Here is a 14,988-nt window from a genome sequence, read left to right on the forward strand (position 1 = left end):
AAACCTTATAGTCACCAATTTGACGTCGTGCCATATCCGCAGGGGACTAGGACACAGGATTTCTCTGAAATTTTTCAGTGAAGGCGGGAAAAGCACGCATGAGCACATAAGCCAGTTCTTAGCACACCTAGGAGAATTGGCTGATAGGGAAGCCTACTGTTGGGGGTCTGCTTCGTCGCCGAAGGTCCTGTAAGAAGAATTACCTTCGGAAGATCAACACAGAAGCAACACCAAAGCTACCATCCAGGGAGCTTCGGCATAGTGACATGCCTTGAGACAAAGGGTTGCACCGACTTAAAGATGAAAAGACTGATCGGCCCATGATAACCTGTGTCATGATTGTAACCAGTTACAAAGGACATGAATGTAAATCCACACAGGCTGCGCCCTGTGCCTATAAATAGATGAATAGTACCCCCGTACTGTTCATGCTGATTTGTATTCACTTGTGCATCACGCTTGTGCTTTTACCTTCTGTCAAGCTGAAGGTACAAATGTAACTCAATATTGTTTTTACTCATTCATAATCATATAATAAAAGATACATTATGATGTCATATAATTAACCATGTTATTTTTCCATGTTTTGTATGCTTCGTTTTTCATTGATTTATGCTATGATGATGAAGGTACGTCCTTCACAACCTTCGTCCGAAGATCGTTATATACTTAGGGAAATAATGCTTCGAAGGACGAAGGACATTAACCATTAACCTATTTTGTGTTGCCGTGTTCTTAATTCATAGCATTTGAGAACAAGTCCCCAACATTAGCGCCCACCTCCGGTGAACTCACTTCCACTTTTGAGCTGATGGCTTCGTTCAACAACCAAGCCGAAGTACCTTCGGCTATGAAGCTGGTGCTTCCGATAACAGGCGGCTCAGGTTCATAGCCGGCTAACAAGAAGCAGAAGAAAGAAGCACAGAGAAGGGTACAACAAGTTGGGGTGCATGGACCCTTCATCAAATGAAAATGGTCCCATATCCCAATCACCTTCTCCCAGGATGACCTTCAGTTCAAAGAATACCCTCACAATGATGCTATGGTCATATCTTGTGTCATCAAGGGATTTCTGGTCCATAATGTTCTAGTTGATATAGGCAGCGCAGCGGATATCATATTTGCTAAGGCCTTCAGACAGATGCAAGAACCAGAGGATAAGATTCATGATGCTACACATCCTCTATGTGGATTCGGAGGAAGGCAGATTGTAGCACTTAGCAAAATCACAATGCCAGTAACCTTCGGCTTTGTTCATAACACAACGACTGAACATGTCGTATTTTACATTGTTGACATGGAGTACCCCTATAATGCAATCATTGGTCGTGGGACACTTAATGCTTTCGAAGCAATACTTCATCCAGCATATCTATGCATGAAAATACCTTCGGAACAAGGGCCCATTGTTATTCATGGGAGTTAAGAAGCTGCCAGAAAGGCCGAAGGAAACTGGACAGATTCAAAGGCAATCCATAATATAGATGGAGCTTAAGCCTGTGAACAGTATAGATACAAAAGAGAGAAGGCTGCTTCGGCGGATCAGCCGAAGCCTATGCTTCTGTGTGAAGATATAGCAGAACAAAAGGTACTACTAGGGTCTCAGTTATCTGAAGAGCAAGAGAAGAATTTGCTAAGATTTTTATTCAACAACAAAGATGTCTTCGCTTGGTCAGCCAATGATCTTTGTGGTGTCAACAGAGATGTCATTGAACATTCGCTTAATGTGGATCCATCTTTCAGGCCAAGAAAACAAAGGCTTCGGAAAATGTCTGACGACAAAGCTGAAGGTGCTCGGAATGAAGTAAAGAGGCTTCTTAGTGCTGGCGTTATCAGAGAGGTGAAATACCCATAGTGGTTAGCGAACACTGTTATGGTGAAGAAGGCCAACGGTAAATGGAGAATGTGCATTGGTTTTATAGATCTTAACAAGGCTTGCCCAAAGGTTGAGTTCCCATTGCCAAGAATAGATTCTCTAGTAGATGCAATAGCTTCGTCAGAGCTCATGAGTTGTCACACCCGGCTTTAAGGAACAAAGCCAGGTGCATCTCATACATGCGCCAAGAAGACAACATATATAACAACAGAGTGTATAGAGATAAATGTCATAAAACATCAGAGTATTTATTACATAGCGGAAGACTTATTACAAAATAAAAGATAAATATAAAACGAACTAAGGATCATTGGTGCCAATGTCAACTGAGAAACGCCACCTAGATCAGATCATACTCCTCGCCTTGTGGCTCCTCCTGAACCACCTGCTCTTCTCCTGTGGGGGGGTGTGAGATAGCAAGGGTGAGCTCACACATGATCATCGCTCAACAAGTTGTGGGGAATAATGTGACATGAACTCACCAAAGGTGGGAGCTCATGGAGTGTAAGGCTAATCAAAGAGAATGGTTAAAGCTGAGCATTGCTTTTAATGTTGGTCAAACTTTTATTAGCTATTACTAGATGTAAGTAAATACCAAACCTTAATAAATAATAGAACAAAATTAATAATAAACCCATGCATATGCAAATGACAAAATTGAATTTAAGTTCCATAATTTAATCATCAGAGAGTCCTGAGCTGCTCATGACCGTGAGCTCGGCTAGTATACCAGTTTTTACACTCTGCAGAGGTTGTACCCTTTACCCACAAGTCATGCTACCCATCTGCCAAGGGGTCGCGAATCCCATACACCTCTACCTAGGAAGCGCGGCAGGGCAACACTACGAGGCCTTTACAAAGTTCCACTAGCTTCCGAAAACCCGCTACAGTTTATAGGAAGCTCCAATGCAGGGTTCTTGCCTGACCGCCATCGCAGCAAAATCAACCAAGGACCTCCCTACACTGACCACTCCCCTACTGCCCTTGCCCCTTTCGGGTAAGGTAGTCTTTCACTAGCTTTCCTAATTAGTCAGCCAAGGGCGTCCCATTAAACCCTTGTGGTGGCACGTGTTTCTCAAGTTAAGCTCTATGTTCCAATTAACATTAATGATCTTGACATGAACATAAATAGAATAACAAAAGAATTGGAACATAGATATAATAAATGATTATCCCAAAACCATGTAAAGCAATAGCAAAACTACCCGAGTGATTCAGGGGTAAACAAGGTAATGAGATAAACAATCTAGGGTGACCTATTGGGTCCCATCAAAATTAACCTATGCATGGATAAATGAGATTAAAGAACATTATTGGGTAAAAAGTGTCAAGGGCACAACTTGCCTGACACTTGAGATTTCCAGTTATCAACTTGCTTTTCAGATGACACGTGTCCTCGCGCTAGTCGTAGCAATACAAACAAACATGGTATAGATAAAATCAACATCACACCAAACATAAGAACAAACTGAATAATAATGATCTACGCGTTGCTACGAGACCAACGCAACTTGAACGGATCAGATCGGAGTTAAAACGGAGAAATTATGAATTTCCTAAGGTTTTATGTATTTTGTACAAGATTAAATAGGATATAAATTTTAATATGACTTTCATGTCAAAACAGTGGTACTAATTGATAAACAATGATCTTATAAATTTATAGGAACTGGAATGGACTAATTTGGACTTCATATGAATTTTATATGAATTAAGCAAACTCTAGTCATTATTTTTATATTAAAAATAGATTTCTATTTCTTTTTCCTGTATTTTCTATTTACCGGACTGCACCCCAAAATCTGAGAAGCGCAGGGGCTAACACGCAATTATTCCTAAGACACAATGCACAGACGCGAGGGATGGCGGGTTGGTTTCTGTATTCTATAGGGGCTCATATGCAAAAAGGCCAGGCCGAAGGGGTAACTACGAACCCTGGCCGTTGGACCTCACTCCCACGGCTAGGATTAGATCGACCCACCCCATGAAGAGGTACGAATTGGTAATCGTCTGATCAACGATCAGTGGCCTGGGTTTAATCTCGCTCAATCGATTCTGGACCGTCCACCCATAGATCAACGCTCCCGATCAGCCTGCCCGAACCGGTACACCCTCAGTCGCTAGATCCCCGATCAAGGGCTAAGATTTGATGCGTACACGATCCATTCCCCACCATTGATTTCAAAATCTACCGCTCCCCATGCGTCTTCTACCTTATGCCGCTACCCTCTCCTGGAATACGTAAGACTACGCCAACAGCAAGCGTCTCGGCCCGTAGACCCGGAGGAGGGGGGAGTTCTCACCGTTGAAGGATGCAGGGGTGGCCGACGATGAAGCGTGGGTCCGAGGCGAGGCGTAGATTCAGTGCTCCTCTCCTTCCAGCGGTCGTGCGAGACCTCCACCGCTGGCCATTAATGTCCGCGCGGCGAGCTCCAATAATCTGCGGTGGGCGCATGCCGGGATGCTCCCCAGCCGTCATCCATCCAGTCGGGCAAATCGGAAGCCGTTGCAGCGCGCCGAGCACCACACCGTAGATCCTGTCGACGGCGAGGTGAATATCACACGCGGCAGACTGAGCTCGCCCGCGCCGCGCTCTTCTCTCTGAGTTCTCGGTCGCTTCGGTCGGGGTCCAGCGAAACGAGTGTGCAGGAGGTCAGCGACCACTATATAGTCTCGCATGCTAACGGATTAGGGGCGAAGCTCGATCTGGTCCATGGACTTTGCGAGAATCACGGACGTCGTCGCCAGAACGCGCGATTCCACCGGGAAGATGGTCCTGACGACCCGGCCCCCACACAGTGACCGGAATACGACGCAAAGGTGCGCAGGGGAGAGTTGGAGAGCGGCCTGGCGCGCGACAACATCGCAGACGCGGTGTTCGTTGGCGCAAGCATCGGCGGAGAGGATGAGTTCGTCGCATGCTCCAGCCCCGGTGAACTAGGGGTCGTTCCCGTCCGCGCGCATCTGATGAAGTCCGCGAGCGCGGCTGAGGAAAAAGTCCCGTGGGTCCCGCCGAGCAGTCAACGCGTCGCCGAAGTACGTGGCTGGGAGCTTGTGGTCCGGCGACTGGCGGCTAGGGTTCGGTCGACGTGCGTAGTGCAGCGTAGAGGATAATTGGGCCGCGCGTGAGTGCTAGGTGAATGGGCCGAAAAGGAGTTTGGGCCCAAATGCGCAGGATATCTCCCTTTTATTATTTCTTCTATGTTTTCCCCTTTTTTTCTCTTTATCTTTTGAATTTCAATTTGAATTCAACTATGAATGTGAAATTTGTACTCAAATTAAAGGTAGATCTTGATCTTACTAGTATGGATAAAGTTTACATTTTTTATAAATTTTGTTTTGTATTCTATAGTATTTCTTTTCTTCCTCTCTCTCCATATTTTAATTCCACATTTAGGTCTAAATTCCCACTTTGAGTATCAATGTCTTTTCTATAGATTTTATTATTATATGCACACACAAAATAAAATTCTCAGCATGATGCACACATTGTCTTAGGGTCATTAGTTAATTAATTTCTCTTATGGTAATTGTTCACATGTATTAATGAATAAAGGTAACATATTTAGGGAAAATAACCTCATTTCTTATGTTCTTACAAATTCGGGTATTACAAGTCCTACCCCCCTTAACAAGAATCTCGTCCTCGAGATTTAGCAAGGACTAGGGAAAAGATGTGGAAAAATCTATGCGAAGCTCTTCTTCTTTTCCCATGTTGCTTCATCTTCTCCATGGTGACTCCATTGCACTTTGCATATCTTTATCACCTTATTCCTTGTGACTCTAGTCAAAGTATCGAGAATCTTAATCGGGTACTCCGTGTAAGTCAAATCACCCTGAACACTGAGCTCTTCCATTGGTAACTGTTCCTCAGGGACACGGAGACACTTCTTCAGTTGAGACACGTGGAACACATTATGCACATCTGAGAGACTAGCAGGTAACTCGAGTTAGTATGCCATCTCCCCAACTCGCCTAAAAATCAAGAATGTTCCAATATAGCGAGGGGACAATTTGCCCTTAACTTTGAATCTCCTCATTCCACATAGTGGTGTCACCTTGAGGTACACATGATCTCCTTCCTCAAATTCCAGTGGTCTTCTTCTATTATCAGCATAACTCTTTCGCCTAGTTTGAGCTACCCTCAAGTTCTCTCGAATTATACGAACTTGTTCTTCTGCCTCTTGAATAAGTTCAGGCCCAAAGAACTGTCTTCCCCTAGCCTGATCCAATATAGAGGAGTCCTGCATTTCCTGTCATATAGAGTCTTGAAACAGTGACATCTTCAGACTGGCCTGGTAACTATTGTTATATGAGAACTCAGCATAAGGTAGACTCTTATCCCAACTTCCTCCATGCTGAAGTGCACATGCTCTCAACATATCTTCCAATACTTGATTGGTCCTTTCAGTCTGTCCATCAGTCTGAGGGTGATAAGCCGTACTGAAATTCAACTTCGTGCTCATGTTCTCATGAAAGCTTCTCCAAAATCTTGAGGTAAACTGTGAACCTCGATCAGACACGATCTTCTTTGGTACTCCATGTAAACACACAATCCGAGCCATATATAACTCTGCTAGCTGAGAACCTTTATAAGTAGTCTTGACAAGAATGAAGTGAGCCACTTTAGTCAATCTATCCACAATCACCCATATAGCATCATATCCTTTCTGGGTGTGAGGCAATCCAGTAATGAAATCCATACCAATCTCTTCACATTTCCACTCGGGTATCTTCAATGGGTGCAATAGTCCGGCTGGCCTCTGGTGTTCAGCCTTAACTCTTTGACACACATCGCACATCGCCACATGTGCAGCCACATCTCTCTTCAATCCATACCACCAATACTTCCGCTTCAAATCCTGATACATCTTGGTACTACCAGGATGAATAGAATAATCCGAGTCATGGGCCTCCTTTAAAATAGTCTCTCGAAGGCTTTTAATATCAGGAACACACATCCTGACCTTGAACCATATAGTGCCTTGCTCATCTTCCGTAAATTCCGGAACTCGACCTTCAGTAATCAGGTCCTTAATCTCTTTTATTTTAGCATCACCAATTTGTCCTTTGCGGATCTCTTGCTCCAAAGTGGGTTCCACATCAATAGTAACTCCTTCAGTATGAGCAACTATCCCCAGGTTAAGTCTCCTGAAATCCTCAACAATCTCATCGGGTAGCTGGGCAACAATAGCTGAATGAACATGCTCCTTTCGACTCAAGGCATCTGCAACCAAATTTGCCTTGCCCGGGTGATAGTGAATCTCCAAATCATAATCCTTAATAAGCTCCAACCAACAGCGTTGCCTAAGGTTGAGATCCTTTTGAGTGAATATATACTTCAGACTCTTATGATCCGTATATACTTGACACTTGGTCCCCATGATATAATGTCTCCAAATCTTAAGCGCATGCACAACGGCTGCCAATTCCAAGTCATGAGTGGGGTAGTTCAATTCATGTTTCCGCAACTGACGAGAAGCATAGGCAACCACATGTCCTTCTTGCATGAGCACACATCCTAAGCCTTGGCCACATGCATCACAATAGATATCAAATCCTTTCTGTAGGTCTGGCATAACCAATACTTGTGGCGACATCAACCTCTTTTTCAATTGATCAAAGCTGTCTTGGCACTTCTCGTCCCACTTAAATTCTCTTCCTTTCTCCAAAAGTGAAGTCATAGGCTTAGCAATCTTAGAAAATCCTTCAATAAATCTCCGATAATATCCTGCTAATCCCAAGAAACTCCGAATCTCAGTAACTGTAGTGGGTACTCTCCATTCCATTATCTCCTTAACCTTAGCAGGATCCACTGCTATTCCTCCATTAGAAATAATATGTCCAAGGAATGGTACCTTGTCAATCCAAAACTCGCATTTGCTAAACTTGGCGTAGAGTTGAATATCTCGTAGCTTCTGTAGCACCAATCTCAATTGTTTCTCATGATCACTATCACTCTTGGAATAAATAAGAATATCGTCGATAAAAACCACGACGAATCTGTCCAAATCATGAACACCTTATTCCTCGGATCCCAAAAAATAGGCTGGTGCATTAGTTAATCCAAATGACATAACAGTAAACTCATATAAACCGTATCGGGTCGAGAAATCCATCTTGGGAATATCCGATGGCCTAATCTTCATTTGATGGTATCCCGATCGGAGATCAATCTTCGAGAATACCATGGCTCCTCTCATCTGATCAAACAAATCCTCAATACGGGGTAATGGATACTTGTTCTTTACCGTGACATCATTAAGTGATCTATAGTCCACACACATCCGTTGCGATCCATCCTTCTTCTGCACAAATAACACCGGTGCTCCCCAAGGTGAGGAACTCGGACGAATGTACCCCGCTTCTTGTAACTCAGTTAACTGCTTCTTAAGCTCCTTCAGTTCTTCTATAGCCATCATGTATGGTCGCTTAGAAATAGGGGCAGTCTCAGGTAAGAGATCAATGACCAACTCAACTTCAAATCTTTGTCCTTTGGAACTGGTGAGTTCTACGGTTCCCTTAGCACAATGTATAAAGTGCATTTGCCTTTCTTAACCATGATATACCAAGGATCACGTCTATAGTGCTCTCTTCTAACACTATAGGGGTAGCCCTTCTGGGTTAGAAACACAGGGTAAGAAAGGAAGAATTGTGGACAAGTCGAGTAATTACAAGGAATGTTACTGCGGGGGATTTATTAGCTAAGTAGATTAGTGTGTCACCCACTAAAGCTAATACATTACCTTATGGTGGTACATGCTAAGATGCCCAACTATACTATTTCAATCAATCAAAGAAGCAAATCAGGCATTTGATCATCAGAACAATCAACCAACATTTTTAAATATAGAAAATAGTTATAATTTTGTCTTAGGCCTCCTATCTCTTAAAGAGTTCGTAGATGTAGGATTCCAAGGTGTGAAATCCATCTTGTCTTAGAGTAGAAAAGGTAAGAATGATCAGAGTAGAACAGTAGAAGGTGAGATAGGATCAAGATAAGATAAGTATAGAATGAATCAGAGTAAGGTAAGTAGGTAAGGGTTTTGTCCATTTCTATCTAGGTTTCGTCCTACAGTCAACATTTCCTCTGATACCACTTCTGTCACACCCGGCTTTAAGGAACAAAGCCAGGTGCATCTCATACATGCGCCAAGAAGACAACATATATAACAACAGAGTGTATAGAGATAAATGTCATAAAACATCAGAGTATTTATTACATAGCGGAAGACTTATTACAAAATAAAAGATAAATATAAAACGAACTAAGGATCATTGGCGCCAATGTCAACTGAGAAACGCCACCTAGATCAGATCATACTCCTCGCCTTGTGGCTCCTCCTGAACCACCTGCTCTTCTCCTGTGGGGGGGTGTGAGATAGCAAGGGTGAGCTCACACATGATCATCGCTCAACAAGTTGTGGGGAATAATGTGACATGAACTCACCAAAGGTGGGAGCTCATGGAGTGTAAGGCTTATCAAAGAGAATGGTTAAAGCTGAGCATTGCTTTTAATGTTGGTCAAACTTTTATTAGCTATTACTAGATGTAAGTAAATACCAAACCTTAATAAATAATAGAACAAAATTAATAATAAACCCATGCATATGCAAATGACAAAATTGAATTTAAGTTCCATAATTTAATCATCAGAGAGTCCTGAGCTGCTCATGACCGTGAGCTCGGCTAGTATACCAGTTTTTACACTCTGCAGAGGTTGTACCCTTTACCCACAAGTCATGCTACCCATCTGCCAAGGGGTCGCGAATCCCATACACCTCTACCTAGGAAGCGCGGCAGGGCAACACTACGAGGCCTTTACAAAGTTCCACTAGCTTCCGAAAACCCGCTACAGTTTATAGGAAGCTCCAATGCAGGGTTCTTGCCTGACCGCCATCGCAGCAAAATCAACCAAGGACCTCCCTACACTGACCACTCCCCTACTGCCCTTGCCCCTTTCGGGTAAGGTAGTCTTCCACTAGCTTTCCTAATTAGTCAGCCAAGGGCGTCCCATTAAACCCTTGTGGTGGCACGTGTTTCTCAAGTTAAGCTCTATGTTCCAATTAACATTAATGATCTTGACATGAACATAAATAGAATAACAAAAGAATTGGAACATAGATATAATAAATGATTATCCCAAAACCATGTAAAGCAATAGCAAAACTACCCAAGTGATTCAGGGGTAAACAAGGTAATGAGATAAACAATCTAGGGTGACCTATTGGGTCCCATCAAAATTAACCTATGCATGGATAAATGAGATTAAAGAACATTATTGGGTAAAAAGTGGTCAAGGGTACAACTTGCCTGGCACTTGAGATTTCCAGTTATCAACTTGCTTTTCAGATGACACGTGTCCTCGCGCTAGTCGTAGCAATACAAACAAACATGGTATAGATAAAATCAACATCACACCAAACATAAGAACAAACTGAATAATAATGATCTACGCGTTGCTACGAGACCAACGCAACTTGAACGGATCAGATCGGAGTTAAAACGGAGAAATTATGAATTTCCTAAGGTTTTATGTATTTTGTACAAGATTAAATAGGATATAAATTTTAATGTGACTTTCATGTCAAAACAGTGGTACTAATTGATAAACAATGATCTTATAAAATTATAGGAACTGGAATGGACTAATATGGACTTCATATGAATTTTATATGAATTAAGCAAACTCTAGTCATTATTTTTATATTAAAAAAGATTTCTATTTCTTTTTCCTGTATTTTCTATTTACCGGACTGCACCCCAAAATCTGAGAAGCGCAGGGGCTAACACGCAATTATTCCTAAGACACAATGCACAGACGTGAGGGATGGCGGGTTGGTTTCTGTATTCTATAGGGGCTCATATGCAAAAAGGCCAGGCCGAAGGGGTAACTACGAACCCTGGCCGTTGGACCTCACTCCCACGGCTAGGATTAGATCGGCCCACCCCATGAAGAGGTACGAATTGGTAATCGTCTGATCAACGATCAGTGGCCTGGGTTTAATCTCGCTCAATCGATTCTGGACCGTCCACCCATAGATCAACGCTCCCGATCAGCCTGCCCGAACCGGTACACCCTCAGTCGCTAGATCCCCGATCAAGGGCTAAGATTTGTTGCGTACACGATCCATTCCCCACCATTGATTTCAAAATCTACCGCTCCCCATGCGTCTTCTACCTTATGCCGCTACCCTCTCCTGGAATACGTAAGACTACGCCAACAGCAAGCGTCTCGGCCCGTAGACCCGGAGGAGGGGGGGAGTTCTCACCGTTGAAGGATGCAGGGGTGGCCGACGATGAAGCATGGGTCTGAGGCGAGGCGTAGATTCAGTGCTCCTCTCCTTCCAGCGGTCGTGCGAGACCTCCACCGCTGGCCATTAATGTCCGCGCGGCGAGCTCCAATAATCTGCGGTGGGCGCACGCCGGGATGCTCCCCAGCCGTCATCCATCCAGCCGGGCAAATCAGAAGCCGTTGCAGCGCGCCGAGCACCACACCGTAGATCCTGTCGACGGCGAGGTGAATATCACACGCGGTAGACTGAGCTCGCCCGCGCCGCGCTCTTCTCTCTGAGTTCTCGGTCGCTTCGGTCGGGGTCCAGCGAAACGAGTGTGCAGGAGGTCAGCGACCACTATATAGTCTCGCATGCTAACGGATTAGGGGTGAAGCTCGATCTGGTCCATGGACTTTGCGAGAATCACGGACGTCGTCGCCAGAACGCGCGATTCCACCGGGAAGATGGTCCTGACGACCCGGCCCCCACACAGTGACCGGAATACGACGCAAAGGTGCGCAGGGGAGAGTTGGAGAGCGGCCTGGCACGCGACAACATCGCAGACGCGGTGTTCGTTGGCGCAAGCATCGGCGGAGAGGATGAGTTCGTCGCATGCTCCAGCCCCGGTGAACTAGGGGTCGTTCCCGTCCGCGCGCATCTGATGAAGTCCGCGAGCGCGGCTGAGGCAAAAGTCCCGTGGGTCCCGCCGAGCAGTCAACGCGTCGCCGAAGTACGTGGCTGGGAGCTTGTGGTCCGGCGACTGGCGGCTAGGGTTCGGTCGACGTGCGTAGTGCAACGTAGAGGATAATTGGGCCGCGCGTGAGTGCTAGGTGAATGGGCCGAAAAGGAGTTTGGGCCCAAATGCGCAGGATATCTCCCTTTTATTATTTCTTCTATGTTTTCCCCTTTTTTTCTCTTTATCTTTTGAATTTCAATTTGAATTCAACTATGAATGTGAAATTTGTACTCAAATTAAAGGTAGATCTTGATCTTACTAGTATGGATAAAGTTTACATTTTTTTATAAATTTTGTTTTGTATTCTATAGTATTTCTTTTCTTCCTCTCTCTCCATATTTTAATTCCACATTTAGGTCTAAATTCCCACTTTGAGTATCAATGTCTTTTCTATAGATTTTATTATTATATGCACACACAAAATAAAATTCTCAGCATGATGCACACATTGTCTTAGGGTCATTAGTTAATTAATTTCTCTTATGGTAATTGTTCACATGTATTAATGAATAAAGGTAACATATTTAGGGAAAATAACCTCATTTCTTATGTTCTTACAAATTCGGGTATTACATGAGTCTACTAGATTGTTACTCAGGCTACCACCAAATCTGGATGAAGAAGGAAGATGAGCCGAAGACTAGCTTCATAACCCCCAATGGTACATATTGCTATCTTCGGATGCCTGAGGGGCTTAAAAATGCTGGAGGAAGTTTCAGCAGAATGACAGCTAGAGTCCTTCATTCTCAAATAGGCAGGAATGTGCTGACCTATGTTGATGATATCATAGTTAAAAGCACGAAGCAAGAAAACCACATTGCTGATTTGCAAGAGACATTCGCCAATTTCAGGCAAGCTGGTTTGAAGTTAAATCCAGAAAAGTGTGTTTTTGGGGTAAAGAAGGGCAAGTTCCTTGGCTGTCTAGTATCAACAAAGGGAATTGAAGCTAACCCAAGCAAGATTGAAGCTATCCTTCAGATGGAACCGCCAAGTACAAAAAAAGGGGCTCAACGGCTGGCAGGCAGATTAGCATCATTAAACAGATTCATATCCAGATCAGCAGAAAGAAATCTGCCATTCTTTGAAATACTGAAGTCAGCCGAAGTCTTTCAATGGGGCCCGGCTCAGCAAAAAGCCTTCGAAGAATTGAAGCAATATTTGATTGATTTAACAACATTAACACCACCTTCGCCAGGGGCTCCATTGCTCTTATATGTTGCAACTTCGCATTCTGCAGTAAGTGCGGCACTTGTGCAGGAGAAGCTAGATGGCCAAGTCAAAAAGCAAGCTCCAGTGTACTTCGTCTCCGAAGTTTTAAGTCTGTCAAAGAAAAATTATACAGAATTGTGAAGGTGCTATATGATGTGTTAATGGTCTCCAGAAAGCTTCGGCATTATTTTCAAGCATATCGCATAATTGTTCCTTCGTCATAGCCTCTAAAGGACATTATGAGGAATAGAGAAGCTACTGGAAGGATTGGGAAATGGGCTGCAGAACTTAATGAATTCACCATTGACTATGTGCATAGATCCTCAATTCAGTCCTAGTCGTTAGCAGACTTCATTGCTGATTGGACGCTAGGGGCTCAGGAAGAAGAAATAAACAAAGACGCCGAAGCTTGGACGATGTTCTGTGATGGATCCTGGGGAACCTTTGGTGCAAGAGCGGCTGTTGTCCTAGTGGCACCTTTGAAAGTCAGAACATGTTATGCAGCCAAGCTTGACTTTAGTTGCACAAATAATATTACTGAGTACGAAGCACTTCTGTTGGGGCTTCGGAAGTTAAGGGAAATGGGAATAAGAAGGGCCATCCTAAAAATTGATTCTCAAGTCATTTCTGGCCATGTAGACAAAAGTAGCAAGGCAAGAGATCTGAAGCTTGAAAAATATCTGGATACAGTTCGAAGGTTGGAGGCTTCTTTCGAAGGTTTTTCTGTCAAGAATATTCCAAGAGGTGAAAATGAGCATGCAGATCTGCTAGCCAAATCAGCGACTCAGGGGCTTCCTCTACCTTCGGAAGTATTTTTTGAAACAATAAAGGCACCTTCAGTTGAACTCATGGAGAGAGCAGTGCTTGCCAATTCTCCAGTACATAGTGAAGATTGGAGGACTGAAATTATATCTTTCCTCCAAGGTAATAATAAGAGGATGGAGGCAAGGACAAGACCGTATGTGATAATAGAAGGGGAATTATATAAACATGGAGTCTGTTCTCCACTTCTCAAGTGTTTATCAAGAGCTGAAGGTGTTGAATTAATGAAGGAGATACATGCAGGTTTGTGTGGATCTCAAATTGGGTCTAGGCCATTGCTGGGAAAAGTGTTTAGACAAGGGTTCTACTGGCCGAAGGCAGCTTCGGATACAGCAAAGTTAGTTCAAAAATGTGAAAATTGTCAAAAATGTGCAAGAGACCAGAAACAACCTTTATCTCTTAGTTAATACTGCCCACCTGGCCATTGCAAAGATGGGGCCTAGATTTGCTAGGCCACTTCCACCAGTGCAAGGCAATTTGAGATATGTTGCGGTGGCTGTAAAATATTTTTCTAAGTGGAATGAAGCGAAGCCTTTGGCAACAATAACTTCAGTTACAGTCCAAAAATTCTTCTGGCAGAATATTATTTGTTGCTTCAGCGTGCCGAAGGCTATAACTGTGGACAATGGAACACAGTTTGATGCCGAAACTTTCAAGGATTTCTGTGATCAGATTGGTACAAAGATTCATTTTGCATCAGTTAGGCACCCGGAGTCAAACGGGCTGGTCGAAAGAGCAAATGACATTATAATGACAGGAATAATGAAGCTAATCTTCAATCAGCCCAGAGGAAAGTGGCCAGATGAGTTGATTAAAGTGGTGTGGAGCCACAATACAACCATATCAAGATCAACAGGTTTTACACCGTTCAAATTATTATTTGGCGGCGAAGCTATAACCCCAGAAGAAGCTAAAGCGGGGTCAATAAGAATAGCAGCTTCGGTAGAAGACGAAGCTGATTATCACGTGGCAAAAGATACTATAGAAGAGACCAGACTTCAGGCTGTGGAGAATATCAATAAATATCAAGCCGAAACAATAAAATGGCGCGATAGAAAAGTTCGGTTGAA

Source organism: Zea mays, chromosome 4 (genome assembly GCF_902167145.1).
Source record: "Zea mays cultivar B73 chromosome 4, Zm-B73-REFERENCE-NAM-5.0, whole genome shotgun sequence".
Taxonomy (NCBI): domain Eukaryota; kingdom Viridiplantae; phylum Streptophyta; class Magnoliopsida; order Poales; family Poaceae; genus Zea; species Zea mays.